This window comes from Heterocephalus glaber, unplaced genomic scaffold (assembly GCF_053883595.1).
Source record: "Heterocephalus glaber isolate CG9 unplaced genomic scaffold, H.glaber_assembly_v1.0 deba00001429, whole genome shotgun sequence".
NCBI classification, from domain to species: Eukaryota; Metazoa; Chordata; class Mammalia; order Rodentia; family Bathyergidae; genus Heterocephalus; species Heterocephalus glaber.
The window spans coordinates 31194228-31221327 of NW_028258294.1; the positions used below are offsets into that span (position 1 = coordinate 31194228).

Consider the following 27100-nt stretch of genomic DNA (forward strand, 5'->3'; position numbering starts at 1 on the left):
CAGTACTCTTAACTGCCTGAAGCCTTTATGTAAAAATAATTTCTGCTCACATCCTCAAATATTTCTTCCAAGCAGAAGGGTGCACTGTGACTTGATAAATTTCCCCTTGAAATAGATATCATGACAATTAGATTGCTTTAAAACACAATTTGATGTACAGCAGATGGGTAGAAAGAGGCAACTTTAGTGCCTTTCTTAAAGAAAGGTCCTTAAGAAATAGCACATTTCTGGGCAAAAAAAAAAAAAGAAAAAATTAAGTAGGTACAATATACTGTGGCCATCAAATAAGGCTGTTAACAGCAAGGTAATTTATTTTAAGAATAGAACAGTGGCAATATAGACATTTTTGACTGCTAATTGTTATATATGGGTAAGACTTAGGAGGCAGAATCAAACTGGATTTTAATTTATACCAGCAACTATTATATTATGGAAATATATCCTGTATAAATTCCAGATTTGCCCCATAATTTTTAAAATTAAAACTCTAGCACTGGAGAGGCCACTCACACTTAAGTTTCCTGTAGTAAACTAGAAGTTGCTAGGACATTCATCACAATTAGACAAAAAAGGTAAAAGTTTATTTGATGATTGGCAAGTTGGTGAGGACTGGAGTATGGATGGAGATGCAGTTGACTCACAAATCTATTTATTCAGACTTCAATTAATGCAGCTTGTGGATTCTTTCCTAAAAACCTCATTTTGTTATAAATTCCACGGAGACAGCATTGCATTGATTGGAGTCCTTTCAATCAACAGTATTCCCCGTTTGGGGAGGTGATGGGGAAGATCTTAAAGCAAGAACTGGAAATGAGAAATGGGATAGAGAACACACATTCATTCATCCAGTGTTGGGCACTATGCTTGCTGCATTACACACCTTTCCCCTCAAACTTCTGGAGTTTGCAATATCCTCACTTTAAAGATTAAAAACCTGAGGTTCAGAGAGATTTCAGTCGGTTGTATGATGTAATTCAGCTAAGTGGCCAAACTGGCATCTGAAACCCATTCTGTCAGGTTCTCCACCCACGTAGCTTGGACTTCTTACCAGCCAACATCAGCATTGGTTGCCAAGGTTCTATTGGCACTGCCTTGAATATTTACTTGTTTTTAAAGAGGACTATTTCCCTATGAGTAACTTCTGATTTTTTTTATTTCCATAATTTATCCAGAACACAATTACACACTTCAAGATGAGAGAGAAACTGTCCTGAATGTAAAATACCTTGTTTACTACTGCTTTCTTCTTTCAGTGTGCAGCACATTCTGCCCCCAGAGAAAGCTTTTATTACCAGAGCATGGCGGCCATTTGCCAGCACTGAGAGCTCTTGCCCCACTGCCTGGCTGTTAATAAATAAAGCACTTCATTTTTACTGGGGGAGTCTCTCCAGTTGAGTCCATAATAAAAGGGTAAGTCATAGTTAAAACAGAAATCAGTCTAGGCTACCGAAACTCTGTGAACTCTTACTGACGGGGAGGAGTATCCACGACCCTTAACTGGGGATGACAGTTTGCCCAGACTGAGAGCAAATTGAGTTCTGACCTGTTCCTTCAGTAGCTAAATTCGTATTAGCACCCCACCCTCTCTGCCCCCCTACTCTATGGAAGACTGAACATAACATTGAGCCAGCATGTCACTAAGAAGGGACTCAAACCCAAAATATAGATGGTTAAAAAAGAAATAAGCACCCTGCTGATGACTGATGTAGTTAGTACCTTAAAAATCCCACTATAGTTGAAATATATATATTTGAAATTTTACACAAATTGAAAATCTCAGTTACTCATTCTTACCCTCCAAAAGGCATCTAGGTCTGAAACTTTTATTAATTTACTTTGTGTGTGTGTGTGTGTGTGTGTGTGTGTGTGTGTGTGTGTGTATTAGGAATTGAACTCATGGCCTTACCCTTGCTAGGCAGGTGCTGCACCTCTGAGCTACATCCCTGGCCCATAGATTTGAAACTTTTAAAGCAGCAAAATACTTACATGTTTTAGGAAACTTTGTGATTTATTTGTGAGCCTTCTCTGCCTTGGTTTCCATTGGCCTTTCACCTTGCTCACTAATGTAGGACCTTATTTTTACAACCCTGTTCAGGATGAGTTCAACCTTGAAGAATAACATCTACCCCTACTCAAAAACAACAACAACAACAACAACAACAATCATTATCACCAGTAGAGGCATCACAATTCCTGCTCACGTTTCCAAGAGCTACCACAGGGCTGAATACTTTTCAGAAAATTATCAAAAACATTAAGATTCTGTTGAAGTCTGGAGGAAAAAAAATCTTTCTAACTGCACATGCTCCCCCAAGTCAACGTAAACACAGCATGCACTACAAATCATTAACAAAGCCAATAAGATTTGATTTCTATCTAAGCAATTATTGTCAGCATATTCTGTACATTTCCTTTAAAAGACTCAATCCTATCTTTCAATTCATTAAACTGTTCCCCGCATTTACAGAGTTTTATATCAAATCAGAAACCTATTTGAATTAATAAGAATTATAGTAAAAGTAATTTGAAAATAAATTATTTGAAGTTCAAGCCATGAAAGCTTTTGATAAAAGAATTCACTCCCATTTAAACATTACAGTAACATTTTTGGTCAGCCAATACTTATGAGAGACAGTGAGCCCCATGGGGGCCCAAAAAGAGGGGGTCTGTCAACTGTGGACTAAGGACAAGGGTGAGACTTCTTCAACACAAATACAATTCTTCATTTCAAAGAGAGGCAATATTTCAACCTTGGTGAATATTTGAATATTTATTTAAAATCAAAAGCATTCAATCTGCCTGTTGTTTACAAAGCTTCTGCTAACCTTTCTGATCCTCATTCATGTTTTGCTATCCCGAACAGTAAAGTCTGCTCCAAGGATCTTCTCCTCAGTGGTCAAAAGAATTGAGAATGCCAACCACGGAGATCAAGAAGATCTCTTAAGATCTTAATAATCTCTGAAGATCTCTTAAAATCTTAATAATCTCTTAAGATCTTAAGATGCTTAAGAGATAAAATAAGCAAAATCAAATCACAAATAAGTGAGTGCACAAGAATAGATGACACTGACCCATGTTATTTGTGCCACCTTCTTTTACAGAACCCTTTTGGAATCTAAGATCAGTAGAACCAAAAGGAATCCAGAGATCACCTCTCACTTAATAAAGACAAGACACCTAGGCCTAGGAAGAAGAAATGCCTAAAAATCACAGGGCATGAGGCGGTGTCAGAAGTACAGGCCACAGCTCTTGACTGAGTCAGCCTGGTATTTCTAAGTAATATGTATAGATTTCTCATTACAAAAGCAATATATGCTCAAGGTTTATTTATTCTTTCTTGTTGTTTTGAAAGCTTTGTTTTATGGAGGATTTATGACATGACACTGCATGCTATGGCATGGAGATGGTCAGGACTGCATGATAATTTCCCATAATATAATAACTGTTGTGTCACTTGAGCTTATAGAAGGAAAAAATATTAAACTTAATTTAATCTTTTATAATCAGTAAAAGGTGAGGCAAAATTTTAAACGGCAAATGGAAGAGTGATCCTTCTGGTTTTTTCTTCAATTAAAATTGTTGATTTCCCCTGAATACAAAACAAAAAAATATCATCTGACACAACATTAAGCTATTCATGAATATTCTGTATACACACTCTGGTTTAGTTGACTAATGGCAAATTAACGTTCTCTATTTTAGCTTAAACACATAGTATAGGTATGTTTGATTAGCATTGAATTCCAGAAGCTGATTACTATGCATGCTTTGATTATGTAATTACATAATAGAGTATAATGGCTCCTTTGGAGTCATTATGATCTATACGGCAAATATGTTTCAGTTTTGCTATAGTTTAAATACACGTTGAGATGACAGCTCATAACAAGAGGTTCCACTTTTCAGTCTTATCAGCTAAATGGGCATTTTCCCATTCATCCTAACATCTCCTTGACACCAATTAAGGCCTATTGTGTCAAGCTGCATACACTTTTGAGAAATTCCTTTTGTTTTCTTGGCATTCAAAAAAGGACATTAATTTTAAAAGCTGTATTAAGCAAAAGGCTTGGTTTAAAAAACAAAGGGCTGAGATTCCATCCCTCATCCACCCTTTGAAAGGTCTGCAGGGAATCACATCCAGTTCATTAATCACTGTTCAGACAACCGCAAGGGGGTTAAAGATGGAATTTCACCTTTAACTCCAAAATGCACAAGAAGGGAGAACAGCCAAGAATACGGATGCACACAGAGGTGGCTCACCACAATGCACTCCACTTGGGGTCCAACTGCACATCAACCACACTGAGGGACACAAAGGCACACTTCTGCAAATCTCATTGCTTCCACTATCCCTTATATTTGAAGTTCCTTGAGGGAGAGGCAGCTATGAAATAGCACAGCAAGATTTCTCCTTCACAGTCCCCAAACTGGGTTTTTGATAGATCTAAGGCCAACAAATCTTACCTAGTGAATAGAGTTTTGATAATTCCACCTTGACCTTAGAAACTGTAAAGTAGTTTGGCTTTAAAACAGGAAAAAAGTTACTCTAAGGAATTATGTAAAGCTTTTCTTGTCCCCATGAAATTCTTTAATCTCAGTTGCAAGCAAAGTTATTTCTGCATTTCACTCCCAAGAGAATCCTCCCTTATACTATTCCAAACCAAAGGTGACCAGAGTCTTAACTTTTAAAGACGAGTAAGCGCCAAGCTATTTTTACCTTTATGTCTATTGGTTTTCAGCATTAAGGCCAAAGAACTGAGGTCAAGCCCAGTCAAGCTTATATTTACATATAGGATGAACTTCTCTTTTGTGAAAGAAAACATGGATTAGATGTGCAAACACTCTTCAAGTAGGTGTGACAAAAGGAAGCAATTAGAGAGTCAGCATCTGCACTATTTCAATTTCAACCATTACATTAGCAGCCTTCCCTTCAAGGACTCTAAGCTCAATAGGACTTTTAAATCAGGGCCCACACCACTCAAAGGGCAAACCAATTATGATGCTTAAGGTCTAAGCTGCTTGGTTCCCTAAAGGAAGAGGTATAATCCACCCTACAGAATGTTTGTTTATGTGCAGTGATACCCAGCCACTAAACCTGAAGATCTGAATTAGCTTTTCCATTAAAATTCACTTATCAAAGAAGCTAATGGCAATAAAGAAATAAGAATACAAAGGAAACCATAAAAGATGACAACGACCACTGGATTCTTCTGCTCTTCACTCTGAAAAGTGAAAACTGCAGGCTTTTCCTCTCCTCTCATTCCCTTTCATGGCTGGACAGGTTGCATAACCTTTTTATTCATCAAGACAGCAGTTTTTATTTTTGGAGAAAATATTGCCCAGTCCAGAAGAAAAACTCCCTCCAGTGGGCAGATTTTATGAATATTAAAAGAGAAAGGAAAAAAACAGAGCCCCCTAAGTCGCAGTTTTGTTTGTTTTCGAGATGGCATTGAAATCACCTTGTGGATGAGCCATTTTAAGCCAGCTAAATCTGCTTAGAGGCTCTTGGGGAAAAGGGGGCTCTTTAAAAATATTAATTAAAAAGTAACTGCAGTCATCCAACTTGGACTTTGGAGAAGAACAATTTGAAAACAGAGGCTTCTTATAAAACTAATTGTGTTGGCAAAGCAAGTAGCTTCTTCTCAATGGATTTGATTCTGTGATGGTCGTTGATGGCAAAAGAAGAAGAAAAGAACAGCTTTGAATGGAATGGCTGCAGTACAATTCCATGCTGGCTGGGGTTCCAGCATTTCAAAATATGTTAAATTTCTTTTAGACAAAATGGAGCTGTGTTGAAGACCAACTGTTGATCTTCTGGACCAGCCATTTTGCTAATGAACTGATGATATGATACAGTTCTCTCTGCGACATACTTGCAGGTGAAAACTGTTGTACAAAATCCTGCTGTCCATGAGCATGGACTACTGGGGAAGAAAATCACATCCTAAAAGGGATGAGGAGTGCAGGTAGCAATTGTTAGCTGATGAAGCATAGTCTCTCACATCCAGTGTCATGGCTGTGGGCCCCAAAGTTAGCTGAAATCTCATCTTTAATTCACATACCAGGACCGTCTCTATTTCTTAAACCACAAGCTAGTCACAACTAAAACAAAAGGCTTCAATGGTGAAAACTTAAAATACATATCAAAACTCAAAATACTTATTAAAATACCTGACCAGCACAAATGAAGGCACAAATATTAGGTTAGTGGACAAACTACTTATTATATGCACTGCAACAGCCTCCAGGGCGCTCTCACTCTATAGGAAAAGACAATGCTGCCTTTTCTAACCATATGAAAAGAAAACTTTAGCATTTCAAAGCTATGGGGATGGCTCGGCCTTGCTGTGGTCACTTCTCCCTAACTGATGCTTCTCAATTTGCCTAAGCTGAGAGCCTATCTGAGGTGTGCACTATTCATAACTCTCGCCTTCACTAATTATTCTGCTACCAAATTCTTTAAATTGAATTTCTGCAGAACTCCAATCTCAAATCTCAATGGAGATGGCACATGTATTTTCCTTACTTTTTTATACCTTGCTGGTAAGCATCCAATTTAGTATTATTTTCCTTTTTTGATAGGAGGGACCATGATTAAACTTGGGTCACTTTTTGCTTCAACTCAAGTAAAATAGCTAGAGAATTTTTTCCTTACATTTGCCACCAGGGTTTTAAAAACCTAACAATTAATGTAAGTTGTTTAAGATCACTAGGCTACAACATGTAACAATAATTATTGTGCACATAGAGTAAAAGGGGAACGGTTGCTATTCTCCACATCTGGAGGCAAAAAAACCAAATTATTTCTTTTCCAAAGTGCTTATTACTATTAATTTTTTAATATCAAGAAAACTCTCACTATTATCTGGGAGGGGGCATTATTTAAGTCATCTGCATAATAGAAATAGCTAATATCCTTTAAAAATGTTTTCTATGTTCCAAGCACTATGTTTTATTTATTTATTTATTTATTTATTTATTTATTTATTTTACATTATCTCATTTAAACCTCACAACAATCCTATGTGGTTTGGTATTTTACTATCATCCCATTATACAGAGACGACAACTAAGACTTGGACATGTTAAGTTGGAATCAATATCTCAACATAGATCTGCTTAACTTTAGATATGGTACTAGTAACAATTATACCATATTAATGAGGTAGCTGGAAAGACATCAAACTTTATCATGCTAAAAAAAAGGGGGGGGGAACTAATGGAAGAATCTACAGTATCTCATTTATATAACTTGGGAATAGAACCAAAGTAGTACTCTCAGCATAGAAAGGAACCTGAAGTCAAACAGCCCAACTATCAGCAATCCAAATGCTCCACTGTGTGACACGGATAGAATTAGCTCTATACTCAGAGCCCAAATATTGGGTCTTTAGTATTTTAAGAGGAGATGTCTGTTTAGCCAAATAATCCAGACTCAAAAGGCAGCTCAACTCCAACTTCAGGAATTTATAGTACCTGCTTCAAGGGCATTCATTAGTACTGAAAGGCTATGTGACTGAAATTTGGCTGTAGTAGCAGCTTCTCTCCATGTACTCGTTTGTTTTTTTCTGCCAACAAGAGCCACTGAAAACCTTCCACATTTAAAGCTTAGAGCCCACAGGACAAGTAAGTAAGGATATCAGTTGGAATATATCAGATATGGAATATATCAGAATGTCAGCTTCAACTGACATTACCACAGAAATAGAAAATGGGGAAATGGGAGGAGATAGATGTTTCACATTCTTATTCTAGAGAGTATTCCAAATGTGTGTAACATGGTTTGTTTAAGAAACAGCTGTAGGCCGGGGATTTAGCTCATTGGTTCCCAGTTCGATGCCCCGTACACCCACCCCGCCGCCTGCCAAAAAAAAAGAACCACAGCTGTAAATCCATGATAATCATTATGCTGAATAATGCCACAACATTCCACTTACACCTCCTACCAGGAAGCCAAGCAGCTCTGGACTATTACATGAAACAACAATTTCTTAGCTGGAAAATTGGGTTCCGTGACTAAGGTCTTTATTGTTGAGTTATTCACTGAATCGTCTGTCAGTCATAAAGGGGTGTTTTTTTTTAACCTCTGCGCTCTTGAGTTGCTGGTATCAGCTGAGTCAGGGAAGAAATACCTTTCAGTTAGAAAGCTCTGTTAAGCCAGAGTTTGATGAAAGGATTGCATAAGAGAAGTCAATAGCCCAAAGAGATTCCAGATTCTACTCCAATGCTTGCTGATTCCCTGATGAAAAGCCTACGTCAGTCAGATATGCACAGTAACTATCCAAATTTGTGCCATTATAAAATAACTTGATTGGTATCATCCAAATATGGACTGCTGATTAATCATCACTGAAATTAGAGGTTAAGTGATAAGGACATTACTTGTGACTTGTTTTCCACTGGTAAGAGGGAACCAAAAGAGAACTGAGGAGACCATCTGACTTGGAAAACTAATTTTGTTGCCGATCTGAGCTGTCTTATGGCAAAACTCTAAATCTGCTTGTACATTTTTAAAGGGGCAAATGGTATTTCTCCTATAGGGTTATTAGGAGATTCAAGTGAGGAAATGCATATGAAAATATTTTTTAGGCTCTAAGAATGCTACATAAAGGATTATGATCTTTTTCAAATCCTTCCTCAGCATCATCTCCATCTATGTAATCTCTGCTCTATTACTAGGACCCTTTTATGATCGTCCATCATCTGCTGGAATCTTTTTCACTTTCAGAGATGTAGGTGTTACTCATTTTATTATAAAGCTAACTAAAAAGCAGAAATTGAATTAAAACATCTTCATCAACCATTTATGTTAAAATGCAAACTAAAATCACCATATGGATGAAAAACATAAGGCCAACAGGTGATGTAGGCAGAGGACTGGACATCTGAAATTGGGTTCATTGTGTAGCACTAAAAATATGAGTTCCTTGCCTTTCTGTATAGGCCCATAATTAGTTCAGAGAGAAACAGCCATATTTTCAGGGTGTGAAGGCTGACCAGTGTTAGGCTGCTAATGTAACATACCACTTTCCTTGGAAAATCTCAATAATCAACCTCTCAGATACCTAACAGCCCAAGGAAATATGGTCCACAGAAGTCAGCTTTCCATATAACTGAATCTCTAAATGCCAAAATTAAAATTAAATTAAATTAAACCAAAATTCCACTAAGCTTGCTAACTCTTCCACTTCCTTTGTTCTATTCTCCAGTACAGGAATGACACTACCTGTTAGTAAAATATGTAGACTGTTTGGCTCTTCTCTAACCACCTTAGTCTGTTAGGCTTGTGTGTCTTCTGCTGCTAGTCTCCAAGGCTGGCTGTCACTTTTTGTAGATAATTCCTTTCTTTACTACTAAGTGCAAGAGCTCTGAGAGAGCTACTGGGTGTTGAGACCTTTCTTGCTTACTAATGAGTTCCTGGGTGTGTCTAGGATGTTTGAGGTCTCTAGAAATCTAACCTTCACTAAGTGGTGGCATGAGGGGCTGTAATTTCCCCCTTTTATTTGACACTGGAAGAAACAAAAGTGCACAGACAAAATTTAATAATAATATTTGATTTAGTTTGACAATTACACTCTGACACTAATAGATGTTCTTAGGTAAAAATATATCCTTGAACGTAGGAAACAAATCAATACATATTTGGTGACTGGCACTAGTTTGCTACTGACATTGTTTTATAACTTTATCAGACCCACCTATTACTAATTTGTTAATAAAAGCAAGAAAACTGACCATGGAAGAATTCCTGCTGGTTCTGAGGGTTGAGTTCAAAGCCACTAGCTTTTTCCAGGAAGCTTTGGCGACTCCTAACACAGTGAGTCCTATGTGTTTCAGTCTTTCTATGCTAATTACCCTGTGATCACTTGCTTATAGGGCTGTTTCTTTCATTTGATTTGGACTTGCATTCCATCCTAGCTCTGATAGTTATTAGCAAGAACTTGGGCCAGTTACTTAAGCTCTCACAAGCCTTAGGTTTCTCACATGTGAAATGGGTATAATATACAGTACTTCCCTTGCTAGGTTATTTTGAGAACCGAATGGTCTCACTTGGTGGATGTAAGCCACATCTATATGTTTCTACAGCAGGAGGCTTAGCACATGAGTTGTGTGACCAAAAAAATAAAAAATTAGTGTTATTTTAATTATTTTTAGCTCCTATCATATTCCTCTTTCTATCCCAATATAAATTTTAATTATCTATCCTATTATTTTAATTATTTTTAGCACTATCTTATTCATTTTTGTATCTCTAAAGCATAACAGTGTCTGCTAATAGGGCAAGTATTCAATAAGTGTTGGTTGAATGAAGTTATTAAATGAAAGGTTGTTTTAGGACCTTCACAGGCCCTAGTCACTCTCATTTTTGGAGATAATTCCATATAACATCAAAAGATATTATGATATGCCTCAATTTCTTTTTCTATATAATTTGGAGCTATAAATTTTAAAGAACTTTCAGTTTTGCTTTTGAAATTATTTTCAATTGTGTATTTTATTATTTATAAGCCAATATTTTGTCTCAAAAGTTCTCAGAAGGATCTTGAAAAATAAACACAAACAAACAAACACATAAATTGTGCCCAATGCAATGCTCCATCTCTCAGGAGATAGTTTACTTCTAAAGAAGTTCTTAGTACTGCAAGGGAGAAAGCACCCCCTCCTCACAATGACAACACAGTGTGATAATTGTTTTAGTCACTGTGCACAAGCACTATGAAGCTATGGTAACCCTAGAGAAGAAAGGACCAATTTAACAGGGTGAGGATGTAGATTCTAGAGAGAGGAAAGAAAGGTGAATTTGCTAAGGACACAGCATGTTTAGAACAATGCAAAGTGTACTTTGTGCCCTGAAGAGGAAGGAAGGAATGCTTTCTAGAACGAAGGGTCATCAGGGCCAGATATTGAAGGTCATCATATGCCAGGCTGGGGAATTCACACTTTTATCTGGTAATTAATAGGGAGCCATTGGCTTTTGGGTCCGCATTTTTCTGCCACTCCCGGCCCAGAGGAAAGGGCTTTTGGGCCCCCATCTGTCCCACCCCTCCTGACCCAGAGGTAGGGGCTTCTGAGCCACCATCCCACTGCTCCCGGCCCAGAGGAAGGGGCTTCCGGGCCACCGTCCGTCCTGCCACTTGAAGCCCAGAGGAAAGGGCTTTTGGGCCGCCATTTTTTACACTGCTCCCAGCCCAGAGGAAGGGGTTTCTGGGCAGCCATCCGGCCAGCAGCTCCCGGCCCAGAGGAAGGGGCTTCCGGGCCGCCATCCCTACCACTGCTCCTGGTCCCTGTCTCACCTCTCCCAGCTCAGAGGAGGTGAGCCACAGGGGCGCCAACAGCACCCCTCTTGCCCCCGAGTCAAAATGAGAAAACATATAAATAAGTCTCAAAACCAGACTTCCAGATCACCTACAGCAACCCCAAAGGGATATGAGATCGAACACTCTGATACTCAACCACCTGGACCCACTGAACTGGCAACAAAAGGGGATCTGGAAAAAATGAAATCAGAAATAATTTCTCAGATAACAAAGAGAAATTGTGCCCCTGGTGCAAGACATGATTAATAAATTCAGAGAGGAGCTGAGGAACAATATGGAATCACAACATAGGAAACAAATGGAATCCATAAAACAGATGCAAATAGATTTCCAGGACATGAAAAACTCCATTGAAAATCTACACAGCAGAATGAGCCAATGTGAGGATAGAATTTCAAATATAAAAGATAATATTCCAATTAATGACGAGGAAAGGAAAAACTGCCTCAAAATTATAAGGGAACATGAGAAATCAATCCAACAGCTGCTAGACCATGCAAAGAAGAATAACATAAGACTGATTGGGCTCAATGAAGAAACAGGAGAGAGTGCAGATGACATAAAAAAAAACTCTTCGCAGAAGTGATGGCAGAAAACTTCCCAAGCAGGGGAAAAGAGCTTGACATACAGATAAGTGAGGCACATAGGACTCCAAATAGCCTTGATCAAAAAAAATCTACACATAGGCATATAATTGTGAAGATTCCAGAAACTCAACAGAAGAACAAAGTTCTACAAGCAGTTAGAGAAAAGAAACAAATCACATACAAAGGAAAGCCCATCAGAATCACAGCAGACTTCTCAACACAAACCATCAAGGCAAGAAGAGCTTGGAGTGACATATTCCAAGCCCTGAAAGAAAACAGCCTCCAACCCAGATTGATGTACCCTGCAAAACTATCTTTCAAGATTGATGGAGAAATAAGATACTTTCATGACATGGAGCACCTTAGGAACTTCGTGAATACCAAACCAGCACTCCAAAGAATTTTACACAATATCCTAGGAACAGACATTGAGGATCACAACCCCAGGAAGCAAAGCAGAATGAACCCATCTGGCATGACAAGAAATTAAATGTAAAGGGGGAGAACCGAACAAAAAGAAAAAGTCATGGCAATGACAAGTCAATACGTTTCAGTTATAACCATCAACGTTAATGGTCTTAATTCACCAATCAAAAGAAATAGACTGGCAGAATGGGTCAAGAAGCAAAATCCAACAATACGCTGCATACAAGAAACACACTTCATTCAAAAGGAAACTCATAGACTGAAAGTTAAAGGGTGGAAGACAATACTCCATGCAACGGGAACCCAAAAAAAAGCAGGAGTAGCTATCCTCTTGGCAGATCCAGTAGATTTCAAACCCACACTGATTAAGAGAGATGAAGAAGGACACTACATCCTTGTAAAGGGAACAATCCAAGAGGAAGAGATGACAATCATTAATATCTATGCACCAAACACTAGTGCGCCCAACTATATAAAACAAATACTAACGGACATGAAAAGTCATATATGCACCAATACAATTGTAGTGGGGGACCTCAACATGCCAATGTAACAAATAGATAGATCAACTAGACTAAAAATAAGTAATGAAATACTAGAACTCAATCAAACTCTTGAACAAATGAACTTAACAGATATTTACAGAGTCTTCCACCCCACAAAATCAGAATACACATTCTTGTCAGCTGCACATGGGTCATTCTCCAAAACAGCCCACATACTCACACATAGAACATGTTTAAGTAAGTGTAAAGGAATTGAAGTTATCCCCTGTATATTATCAGACCACAGTGTGATAAAATTGGAGATCCACAGCAAAAGAAACTCAAAAAATTTCATACACATGTGGAAATTGAACAACACACTTCTGAATAACCAATGGGTCACAGAGGAAATTAAAGAAAAAATCAGACAGTTCCTTCAATTAAATGACAATGACAATACAACATATTGGAATCTATGGGACACAATGAGCACAGTCTTACAAGGGAAATTCATAGCAGTGAATATGCATATTAGGAAAACAGAGTGAGCCCAATTAAACAACCTGATGCTGAACCTCAAGCTTCTAGAAAAAGAAGAGCAGGACAACCCCAAAGCTCATACAAGGGAGGAAATTATAAAGATCAGAGGCGAAATCAATGCAATGGAGACTAAGAGAATGATACAAAAAAATCAATGAAGCCAAGAGTTGGTTCTTCGAAAGAATCAACAAAATTGACAAACCTTTAGCCAACCTTATCAGAAAAAGGAAAGAAAAGGCCCAAAGCCATGCAATTAGGAATGAAAAGGGGGAAATGACAACAGACCCAGCAGAAATACAGATGATCATCAATACCTACTTCCAGAACCTATACGCCAATAAGATGGACAACACAGAAGAAGTGGACAGATTCCTAGACACATATGAATTACCAAAGTTGAATGAAGAAGACCTAAAAATTCTGAACAACCCAATATCAACCAATGAAATTGAAAATGTAATTAAAAACTAATCAACTAAGAAAAGCCCGGGCCCTGATGGCTTCACTGCTGAATTCTACAAGACATTTAGAGAGGAACTACTGCCACTACTGTTTAAACTCTTCAATGAAACTGAAAGGGAGGCAATACTCCCCAATTCATTCCTGGAAGCAAGCATCACCTTGATCCTCAAAGCAGAGAAAGACCCAACCGAAAAGGAGAACTATAGGCCAATCTCATTAATGAACATAGATGCAAAAATCCTTAATAAGATACTGGCAAATAGAATGCAGTAGATCATCAAGAAGATCATACACCCTGATCAAGTGGGATTCATCCCAGGGATGCAAGGATGGTTCAACATACGCAAATCAATCAATGTAATACACTACATCAATAGAGCCAAGGACACAAACCATATGATTATCTCCATAGACACAGAAAAAGCATTTGACAAAATCCTACAAAAAATTGGAATAGATGGTCTCTACCTCAAACTAATAAAAGCCATCTATGAAAAACCAACATCCAATATCATACTAAATGGTCAAAAACTGAAATCCTTCACACTCAAATCAGGAACAGGACAAGGATGTCCACTATCACTACTCTTGTTCAATATAGTTTTGGAAACATTAGCCACAGCAATTAGACAAGAGAAAGAAATAAAAGCAATAAAGATAGGAAATGAAGAAGTCAAATTGTTATTATTTGCAGATGGCATGATACTCTACATAGAAGACCCCAAGAACTCCACCAAAAGTCTTCTAGACTTAATAACCAAATTCAGTCAAGTAGCTGGTTACAAGGTCAATACACAAAAATCAATAGCTTTCCTCTGCACGAATGACAAACTCACTGAGAGAGAAACAGAGCAAATAATTCCTTTCACAATAGCATCCAAAAAACTGAAATACCTAGGAATCAACCTAACAAAAGAAATCAAAGACCTCTTCCCTGGAAACTACAGCACTCTGAAAAGAGAGATTGAAGATGATATCAGAAAATGGACAGACATCCCCTGCTCCTGGGTAGGAAGGATTAATATAGTGAAAATGGCCATACTTCCAAAACTGCTATATAGATTCAATGCAATTCCAAATGAGATCCCAGCAGCATACTTCACGGACCTTGAGAAAACAATCCAAAAATTCATTTGGAACAAGAAGAGACCCAGAATAACAAAAGCAATTCTAGGTAACAGAGACATGGCAGGGGATATCACAATCCCCAACCTGCAACTATACTACAAAGCTACTGTGATAAAAGCAGCATGGTACTGGCAAAGAAACAGACCTGAGGACCAGTGGAACAGATTAGAAGATGCAGAAACAATGCCAGACACACTCAGCCATCTCATCTTCAATAAAGGAGCCAAACACCCTCACTGGAGGAAAGATAGCCTCTTTATTAAATGGTGCTGGAAAAATTGGCTTTCAACTTGCCAAAGATTAAAACTAGACCTATATCTCTCACCATGCACTAAACTAAAATCAAAATGGATTAAAGGTCTAAATATTAAAATAGAAACTCTGAACCAGCTGGAACAGAGGTTAGGTAGAACCCTTGAAGACATTAGTGTAGGTAAAGATTTTATAAACAAAACCTCAGTTGCCCATGAACTAGCACAAACAATCAACAAGTGGGATCTCTTCTTATTAAAAAGCTTCTGCACAGCAAGAGAAACCACCAACAGTGTGAAGAGACAACCCACAATGTGGGAAAAAATCTTCACCTGCTTTTCCTCAGACAAAGGTCTACTATCTCAAATCTATAAAGAACTTACAAAGATCAGACCTCTCAAATTGAAAGACCCAATCTGAAAATGGGCATCTGAAATGAACAGACATTTCTCAGACAAAGAAGTAGAAATAGCAAATAAATACATGAAAAAAATGTTCAACATCACTGGTCATTCAAGAGATGCAAATGAAAACAATGCTGAGATTCCACCTCACTCCAGAAAGAGTGGCTGCTATCATGAAATCAACCAATAACAAATGCTGGGGGGCTGTGGGGAAAGAGGAACCCTGCTCCACTGCTGGTGGGAGTGTAGACTGGTGCAAGCACTGTTTAAATCAGTATGGAGATACCTCAAAGAACTAGGACTCGAAGCCCCATTTGACCCAGCTATTCCTCTGCTGGGGATCTTCCCCAAAGAATTAAAAGAATCATACCACAGTGATATATGTGCACCCATGTTCATAGCAGCACTGTTTGTGATAGCTAAAACTTGCAAACCACCCAAATGCCCATCAACTGGAGACTGGATAAAGAAAATGTGGGTTTTTTTTAATAAAATGGGAATTTTATTAAAATCCATAAAAAATGAGAAATTAGAGACATTTATAGCTAAGTGGATGCACATTGAGGCAATACTCTAAAGTGAAATAAATGGGATACACATGTATAAATACCAAATAGTTTCTCTGGTGTGAGAAACTGAAAGTGTAAATAAGGATGAAAATGTATAACAGGTAATGTGAAATAGGAAGAAAAGAGGCAAAGGGGAAGGAAGTGGGAGGGGTAGGGGAAAGGAAAGAAGGGAATGGAATATGAGAAAATGGAAAAGTAGGAACAAAATCTTTGTAAATAGGGAGGACTGGAGGGGTTGAAGGGAGGGCTGGGCAAGGGTGAAAAATAAGAACCAAGAGAGACTATGTAAAGGTGCAAATTTCCAATGATGAATGTCATTATATTGTATACCTAAAATGTACCACTGATTAGAATGAATAATCAATAATGCAAAATAGGAAGAAAAGGTCCGAAGGGGTAGGGGTAGTGGGAGAGGCAGGGGAAAGGAAAGAAGGGAAAGGAAAAATGATGAGAAATGGAAAAAATGGAAATAAAGTCTTTGTAAAAAGGGAAAGGTGGAGGGCGTGAAGGGAGGGCTAGGAATGGGGAAAAAATAAGAACCAAGATGCATCATGTAAAGGTACAAGTTCACAATGAGAAATGTAATTGTGTTGTATACCTAAAATGTACCAATAAAAGGATTTAAGAAAAAAAATAGGGAGGCATTAAGTGATTTTAATCCAGGTAGTGATATGATCATACATGTATTTTGAAAGTTAAGTCCTCCTAGGAGCCAGGGAGGGACTGGAGGCAAGAAGATCAGTTAGAGACTTCAGCTACACTGTGAGCACTCAAGAGCTGATAAGAGTCAGGAGAAAGAATACAGAGAACACAGAGCAGAGATCAGGTCTAAGGGAAAGAGTGAGGAGGAGTCCAGGTCAGGCAATTGGGCTTTGGCATCAGCCAGCTTTCAAAAGAAAAGGGGAAGCTGGAAGGTCCTTTAGTTATCTCTGCTCAACTCCAGCTAATGTTTAGGGGCCTAAGGAAAGATCAGCAAAGAGGTAACTTTAAAAAGAAGTTAGGAAGCTGGGCATGGTGGCGCATACTTGTAATCCCAGCACTTGAGAGGCTGAAGCAGTAGTACTGGTGCCAAGTTCTAGGCCAGCCTGGGCTACATAGCAAGACCTTGTCTCAAAAAACAGATAGATGGATGGATGGATAGATAGGCAGAGACAGAAGTTGGAAGGCAAAGGCTACATATCTTTTTTTTTTTTTGGTACCAGGGATCAAACTCAGGTCCCTGCATTTTCCAGGCAGGCAGTGGCACCAATGAGCTAAATCCCCAGCGAGAAGGCTACATATTCTTATCAATGTTCACTACCAGTACTATGGTCTTTGTTTTTTATTCCTTTTTCTTTTTTCTTTGGTAGAACACACTTCTATCAAAATTAGAAACAGCTGAACCTACCTTCTCTGGAGTCTTGCTTACTCAGTGTGGTTGATCACCATTTTTACAATCTCTGGGGGATTGTTAAAAATGCAGAATCTCAAACTTACACCAGATCTACTAAGCCAGAGTCTGCTGAGACTCAGATAATGCCTGTAAACACTTAAGTTTGAGGAGGCCTGGCCTACATCGTATTAATTCTCACCACTCCTTTATACGGGCATGCCCATTATAAACATAAAATAGAATAGGTATATCACTAGCCAACTTGTTTCAAGGCACTGGTGAATCTCAGTGAGGCATGGCATATAGGAGGTCAAGAATCCCCACCACCAAGTGAAGTTAGTTTCCAGGGAGAAACATTTGTTTTTAAAAATTGTGGAGTTTGCATCAAGATAAACTGGTGTGGCTCATTCATAAAGTCATCAGGAACTAGAATCTAGGATTTTTTTTTTCTCAAGTTCCACAACAACCACTGCACAAAAGAAAAATCCTCTCCCAAAGCAGCTAGCTGATTGTGACCAAAGCAAGTAGATTATTCTACATTTAGCTGCAAAAATGACTAGTTCTAGCCAGTGCTGTCACACTTAGTAGGGCTTGTCAGTTTACGTACTGTTGTATCCTACTTAAATTTTTACTTATTTTGTTGTACTGTACTTTTCTGGTTTGTGAGTGTTAAGCCAGTGAAGGCAAAAACAGCAAATCAAGAAATAAAGCAAGTGGTCTAAAATGAAAACTGAAAAGAGGCTGCTGGGGTTTGTTACAAAAGTGATGAAATTCAACTATATGATTTGGAGGTAGGAAAAAAATAAAAGCTATACTACCTATTATAGCAAGCCTTTTCACTCTGTCTAGCAGATAAAACTTACTGCAAAAATGCAGGTAACAGCATACATAGGAGTTTAAGAGAAATAATAAAGAGTCTTGAGCTGGAGGAAGAAAGAAGCAGGCTTGGAAAGAGCCTTGTAGAATGCTCAGGGGAAGAAAAGGTAAACAACGGTTTCATTTTTTTCACCACTTTTTAATGAACATCTATGGATCAGCTTGAACCACTGGTTCATTCTCAGCTGCAGAAATAAATGTGCCTTGCCATCTGGATGTAGGATAATCGCATTCTTAGCAGTGGCTTGCAGGAGAAAATACTTCCCTTGAAAGCTAAGAATTTACCTAAGTGTAGGATTCTTGGTCTAGGAAAACTTCTTTCCTATCTGAAATTTACCTAAAACTTCACCTAGAACACTTATTATTTAAGCTTTTGGGTAAGCTTCCCAATAAACTGTTTTATTTGGGTGGGGGAGGGGACAGCAAAATGGTCATTGCCAAATTCTAGTTTCTGATCTTTCTCTTCCTTAACATATAGCAATTCCAGTTGGTTTGCTCATTTCTCTAACAAATTTGTTCTTATATGAAAGCTTTCAGCAGCTTTTTGTGTTTTTTTTTAAAACCATTGCGCTCCTGGATGCTTTTACTGAAACAGGAAAAGATCTCTGAACAGTTTTCAGCTGGGTTACTAAAGTGCAGTTTCTGAGAGAAGTTTGGTCTCTTAAAACAGTCGTTAGGTTTATGGGCAGTCATGCTTGTCACCTTTAGAGCATGAATTATGTACTTCATGGAAACACAGTTAAGCCCCCACAGTTGTGTACAGCCATAATTTCTGCAGAAAAAGCACCAACAATTGAGGAACTTTATTGCTACTACTTTTCATATATAAGATGCTAAAATCAACCGTTCCAATATTATAAGGCAGTTTTTCTTTTTTAAAAAGTTTTTTTAAATAAAGAAAAAGAAAATCCCTAATGGGCTACTTGCTGTTCCATTCACTTTTTAGATTTGTCAATTTTTGAGTGACTGCCAACACCAGGGACTCTTTGTAGTACCTTGTACTTGGGATATAATAAAAACATGAAATGATTAAAAATACTGTGAGTGTAACTGCAGAAGGGACCATATTTCTGGGCCCCAAGGAAGGCTGTTTCTTTGCAGAATCAGACAGACTCCATTTATGTTATTAAATTGTAGCACTATTCTCTGTCCAGGTTGGAAGCTTCTAACATGTCAAAAGCACTAAATATTTCTACTGCACACATAGAAACTTAACCTCTAGAATGCTGGTATCCTCTAGCCATGTAAACCAGAGGAGGGCAGGAATTAGTATATTTGGTTCTATGACATTGCTTACATGTCAAAATGTTCACAGGTCAAAAGATGCTTACTTTTACCACTTATTCAACATAATTTTTTTGATTCACTTGTGAATCAAATACTATCGCTTGTGAATAAAAACTATATGGAATACAGGCATTGTACAAAAAATGAATTTGTATGTGTTAGAACCAAGTAATAGGAACAATGAAAACACCTATTAAATGTTGTGTCTGTGGGTCTAGCTCTAAGCCAGACATTGTCTTGGTTTTACACACATTGTTCTTACCTTTGTCCCTTGTGCTGTAATTACCTGGCAGGCTTGTTGCTAGGCCCCATCCCAAGGTTTCTAATTCCACAGGTGTGGGGAGGGGTCAAGAAGGTGCACTTGTAACAGGTTCCTAAGTGATGGTGCTGTTCCTGATCCAGGGAACAGGCCTGGAGAACCGCATACACAATATCATTGAATCCTGCACCATCCATTAAAGACTTACAATGTCTGTTTCATGCACAAGGACACTAAGGATTAGTGGGATTCTACCACTTACTTTACTGTATAAGCTCAGGTAAACTACTTAACTTCTCCAGCCCTCCATGAGGATGGCCATTCCTGCTAGGATTTTTCTCATGACCACATCTGGTCCTTTCCATCTAAATGTCCCCCTGACTTTATCTGAATGTTAAGCCATGTCCCTCTTTTTTCTACTTCCTGTTACTAGTACCATATCAGCTCAGATTTATGGTCTGCCAGGAGTGTTGTGATTAGATGTCATCCCTGCCTTTCTATTACTCCGATATTGATAGATAAAATTCTGTGGTGATGTATTGCCTGCCCTTTCAAAGGTTACTGCCAACAGATGCTAGGAATCAATACAGTCCTTATCTGTCACAAACCACAAGAAAAGCATGGTAAACAAGGCGCAGGGAAAGGCCTGTGAACGGCTCAAAGAGAGAACTCCAAGATGTATTGTCACCAGGTTTGTTCTTGACCTACTCCAGAACCCAGCTTTGCTTGATCTCAACTAAGATTCACAGTGGTGTTTACAACCACGTCTGGGTCCAACACCATCTCTGGTGACCCTGTGGACACTGGGAGCCAACAGACTGAAAGCTCTGTTTTCATTATAATATGCTACCAAGATGGACATAATATTTGAGTTTTTGGAGGCAAGTGCTAAATAAATATGAGGAGATGTGGAGTGTTCATTTATACTTTTTGTTTTCTGCATCCATCTTTCAATTAGAAAGAGGTCTAGTTTTTGGGGAAATGTAGGTTAAAAAGCACAAACTTTTTTACTCTTTACATGCTTGTAACTCAAAGCATGAAGAAAAAAAATGGAGTTACAAGTGTTATAGAAAGCTTTTTTTTAAAAGAACATGCAAGTCAGCTTTCTGACTTGCTTAACTTTGTTGTTTTTTTTTCTTCCAAGAGTAGAGTTGCTTTACTTACAGAACAAAACAGAGCTAGGATTCCTACCTACCTGTGAGGAATTTTCTCTGTTGAGGTTGAATATTGCCTAAAGGAAGTTAAAGGAATAGTTTCTGCAAAGACTAGAAGTAGAAATCCTGCCACCCATCTTGAAGTGGTGGGAGGACAAACAACAAAACAAGGGTAACAAACAAGGGTAATCTTGCACGATTACTTCCCTTCCCTATTTCCTAGCTCTTTGCCTTCATGCCTCCTTTCATCTTCTTCCTCACCCTCTTGCTTTAATGATGGTCTGACCACGAGCTTAGTCTCAGGACAGCCTCCAAAGAGCAAGACTGGGCAGAGGCAGGCCTCTATTTTTGTACCTGACTGCCACAGTGGTCTACACCAGACCAATGTTTTCAAAATCAGGTTAGGTCAAATGGCTACATGAGAATAACCCATGCTGATGATGCTTATCACTTTGCAATCAATTTTAAATAAAAGATTTCCAAATGCTTTTAATGAGACCCTCAGTACCTTCTAGGATAAGCAATGAAGTGTTCGCCCACTTGCTATACAGGCAAATACATTTTAATGTCTGAGACTTATACAATGTGGTGGGCTAAATATGAGGATACATCTCCCAGCACTATGAATATAATGTTTTATCCTATATACAATCATCAAAGGTATTATTTTGAAACATATTGAAAAAATGCACAAAAATGAAACTAATGTGAAATTATTATTTGATATTCAAGAAGACTTAGACCAGCTGTAATGAGCTCTAGGAGTTGTCTCATTTTAATTAAAATCCTTTGTTATTTGATCTATGAATTAGAAACCCTGGGACCTCTATACCACTACTTTTAAGAATACCCCTGGAAAGTTAGCACTTTCTTGTTTTAGCTTAATTATAAAAATTATACATACTCATGCAGAAAAAGCAAAACTAAAAGTATAAACCAAAGTCTCATAATTCTACACTCTGAGATAATGATTATTAATACTGTAGTGGATTTTTTTCCTTCCCTTATACGGTATGTATATGTGCAGATAATACAAATATATATTCTGTAATTTTAATGATTGCATTATAGTTCCTTATACAGATATACTAAGTTAAAGTCATTTCACCTCTCATTATATATTTTGATGGTTTCTAATTTTTTAAATAAAAACACTGCAGTGAAAAGATTTTTTCATAAATACATGCTCTGGTTTCAGAATATTTACAGAATTAACATCAAAACTGCATGGAGTATAATAAGGTTATGCTTTTACTATTCAATTTTTAAAAAAAAAAATCACAGTAACGTATGTATACACTTCCTGTTACCCTTGTTTTCGTTGTTGCCGTTAAATAAAACCCAAAATAACAATGATTCCAACCCAAAAGAGCCCTTTTACTCCATACAAAAGTATTGTAACACCCCCTAAAATCTGAAGTACACACAAAACATTGAAATATTAACCTTGCTTTTAAGGCATTTGAGAACTAAGAAGATGAAATCAACTTCAAAATTTAAGTAATAAATATGTCCTTCCTATAGAAAACACTGAATATACTTTATAAGAAGAATTAAGTAATGAACTCACTCACATCATGAAGGATGATCAGTGAGCCATGTTTAGTCTTCTGCAAATGGGTTAAGTGCCTCTCCTATGTGCTTCCAGAAGCACCCTACTTGTCTTATTTCAGCACTTGTTCAAACCTCTACATGCCCCAGTAGGCTGTAGTACCAACAAAAAGCAAGAATGAACAAAGTATTTTTTACCAAAACAGGCACTGTATCAATCTCTGCAAAGGAAGAAGCCTTGTTTATCTTCTTCACTGCTATATTCTCAACATTGGTATAGTGTCTGGCAAGAAATATCTGTTGAGTAAATGAATGATCTAATGAATAAATAAGTGAATGAATAAACAAAGATTAATTTTGAGCTTTCTTTACATAAGCTTTCCTATGCCCTTCATGGGTCTTTATTTTATTATCTTTTTGAACATTTTGAAATACTGAAAGACTTACATAAAGGTTGAAAAGATAGTAGAAACAAGTTCTTATAAACCCTGCCTTTGGGCCAGGGATTTAGCTCAGTGGTGCCACTGCCTGCCTTGCAAGCTCAAGGTCCCGAATTTGATTCCCATTACGGGGGGGGGGGGGGGCAAGGGCAGGGGGCACAACAACAACAAAACCTTGCTTTTACTTTCCTCTGTTAACATGTTACTTAGCCATTTATTAAAACTAAGAAATCAAATGGTATAATAGCACTGCATGGTCGTGCCAGTTTGAAGAATTCTGGTCAGCTATTTTGTAGAATATCCCTCAATTTGGGTTTTTTGATGTTTTTTTCATGATTAGATTGAGATCATAGATTTGGGGGAAGAAAACCACAGAGGTGATGTATCCCTTTCCTTGTATTATATCATGAAGTATATGACATTAGTGTCTTATTAATGGTGATATTAACCTTGATCATTGGTTAAGGTGATATTTGCCAAGTTTTTTCACTGAAATATTACTACTTTTCCCTCTCTAGGATCCATTTGCTAGAACTGGAGCAATGATAGTCCAACCCAGACTCCTGGGGAAGGGAATGAAGAACCACCTCTTAGAAGGAGAAATCAAAGACTGTGGATGTATGCTTATGCTATAATCACCAGAGTAATTGTCTAACATTTTTGGTTAGCTACTTTAAGGCTATGCAACTATTTTGTCCTCCTTAAACTTTCACGCATTAATTTTAGCATTCACTGGTAGCTCTTGGCTGTAGCAATTACTACTATGGAATTCAAGTGGTAATTTAAAAATCTTTTTTCCACTTCTTTTAATTGAATTTCTAACAGTTTTTCTTTTCTCCCATTTATTTATCCAATAATTTATTTATATCAGCATGGACTCATGGATATTTATTTTGTTCTTTGGTTTATAATTCAATATTACTGTTATTAATATCGTGTTGAAATTGTTCCACCTTTGATCATCGAGAGCTCTTTCTGTTATATCCAGCATAATAGAATTAAGGACTTAAAACTAAGTTATTAGAACAAATGTAAACAAACACTGAAAAGAAGAAAATGAGTTGACTGAACATTTTAGAAACTGATTTTAGGAAAAGATAGAGAATAGTATATTGTTTCAAAATAAGAACAACAATAGCACTAGAACTGGGAATCCACAATAGAGCTATGACTACACATATCTTTTCTAATTCCAGGATGACAGTTTACATTCTTATAAGGCAGCTGGGTGGTGAGGGCACTGTAATAAGGTGAGGAAGACCAAATAGTCAAATTCTAACAGACTCAGATGCTCCCTGCAGACTGCTGCTTCCACCCTGTATGATTAAATACTACTCAATTAGAATCAACATTAGTTTTTTATTAATGCTCTTCTAAGACAATGGCTCTTTTATCTGTGTTTTATCTTCCAGCTACATTAAGACCAAGGACACTCTCACTGAAGATCTAAAGGAGGAGGCCCTGATGATTTGTGAGTTTAAAATACAAATGGAACTTCCTTTGTCAGTCTTGACTTGTGTTATTAACATCTGAAGGTTGATTTATAGCAGATTACCAGGCAGGAGAGGGCTGTCTGTCTAATTGCTTTACTTAACAGACATAATTAGAAAAAACAAACATTCAAAAATGTTTTCTTTCTATGGGCTAAAGGATGACATATTTAGTTCTAAAACACTCACTGCTATCTCTCATCTATTGTAGTGACCAAGGACAGAGGTATACACTATCTCAAGACCACAGAAAAACATTCTCTGAGAAAGCAAGGTTTCTGAGACCCAGTTTTTCCATGAACACAATGAAAGCTCCTCATATGGATGTTGTGGTAATGATGTGAGTACTCATTGTGGGATCAGATGGATGTAGGCTCAAATCCTTCTTCAATCTTTGCCAGTTTTGTGATCTTGAGTAAGTTCTTTAAGGTAAATCTCCCATGTTGCCATTAAAAAAAAAAGGGAATTATTAGGAACCTTACAGACTGATGTGAAGATTAAATGAGACAATGTATCTTCTACTGTCTGAAATTATAAGGGCTCTATAAACACTGGCTATTGTATTTGATAATGATTGTAATTTCTCTTACTAGCCTCATTTCCACACCTAAAAACAGGGTAATCTGGAATGGGTGGGAATATGTAAGGAAAGCCTACTGCTTGACTCGACTATCAAACAGTAATATCATGGATTTAGGTGGATGGTGGTTTTTCTTCATCTCCTTGGAAGAACATGGACACATGCAAACCATTGTGTTAGTAATGAAAAGTCAGCCTTAAGAAAAATTCAAGGCGTTCATTAGATGGTGTTTGATCTTGAAAAACAATACACTAGACTGCCTCCTACTTCCCACACTCCCTCCCCTTACTGAATATACTTATATCAAGAGAGGGCCGGGGATTTAGCTCAGTGGTTTCGCCGCCTGCTGCGCAAGCGCAAGGACACGAGTTTGATCCCCGGTACCAAAAAAACAAAACAAAACAAACGAAAAAAAGCAGGCCATCATACTTATATCAAGAGAACACTCTTCTGCCCATTTGTAAACCTGAGCAATCTTACCATCCTCTCATTTTTATTGGGTTTTTTTTTTTTTTTTTTTGGTACCAGGGATTGAACTCGGGTCCTTGTGCTTGCGCAGCAGGCGACACAACCACTGAGCTAAATCCCCAGCCATCCTCTCATTTTTGGAAGGTTGTTACGATTACTGAAATTTTCTTTTTTCTCATGATAAAAAACAAGTGACTCAAACTCTAAGAGGGAAAGAACCTGAATGTTTTATTATGGCTCTTCCTCCAGTGTCTAGAACAGTGCATGGCTCTAATCTTTCCAGCTCTAATCTTCTGGCTTCTCATCTGTGATGACAGCTGTGCCAAATCCAGGCACCTCGCTGTTGCTTTCTTGCTGTTTCCACTCCTCTTTTTCATCACCCAGTAATTCAGTTCTGTTTCTATGCACAAGGAAAATGCTATCAGTGTGTATTTCTTATATTCTTACATGTTCTTGGGTTCATTTCTCATTTCTACCACTGAACACTCCTATCTGCCGTAAGTTCCAATGCTTTTTTATTTTCCGTTTTCTGAGACAGGATTTTGTTATGTAGCCCAGGCTGCTATTGAACTCCTGATGATCCTCCTGCCTCAGCCTCCCAAGTGCTGGAATTACAGATGTGTGCACCATGCCCGGCTTGCAAATGCTGCTCTTATAGTATAGGCTGTCTTACTAAGACATACTTGGTACCAGCAGTTCATTGGATTAATGACTCATATAGAAAATCATTATATATTAATATTTATATATTAAATATGATATTTTAATTTAAATATGTATAGTTACACATTCATTTACCAATCTTTTAGTGTTAAGTCTATGTGGCTTGTGAACCAATAAAATTGACTCTTGGTATGCATACTCAACGAGGTCCCCAAAAGGCCAGCCCTGAATCAAGGCTTTATATTAAGAGGAAACCTGTCAGAAATGCATGGAAGGGTAGCCTTTGCCCAACAGCATTCAGTGTGCCATGGGCATGTGCCAGTGGGATTTGTGGAGGGGCTGCACTATACCTGCTATTCCAGGGAATCAGCCATTGTGCTTAAAATAAAGGTGACATTAGTCAGCTATGTCTTCACATTAGGCAACTATACTTTAGAATGGCTTTGACAGATGCTGTTCATAGCTGCAAATGTATCACTTCTGAACCATAAACTAACATTTACAGCTCCTGATTTTTCTAGAGTAGTCTGACTTTCTCAGCAGGGCTCTCTGGGCAGGACTCACTGTGCTACTTTGCCCGTGAGGCCTGGAGGACTATATATGTCTGCACTACGTCTGATGGTGACGACCCAGTGAGGGTGTTGGGCTCACAAGCCAGCAGCCATGCAGGGGGCAATGGAGGTTCAATACCTCCCCATGAAGCAAACGGAGATGTACACGAGGTGTTCTGCCTCCAGTGACTTAATGTGCCAACCAACAAATAGCACTCTTTTTTCTACTAGTTAATTT

At 37.9% G+C, this 27100-nt stretch overlaps 1 protein-coding gene across 7 annotated transcripts in view; it reads right to left on the reverse strand.

The window, feature by feature from the left end:
- The window catches only part of Cadm1 (cell adhesion molecule 1), a 337330-nt gene that overhangs the window by 68733 nt on the left and 241497 nt on the right, over nucleotides 1-27100 (reverse strand). The window lies entirely within an intron of this gene.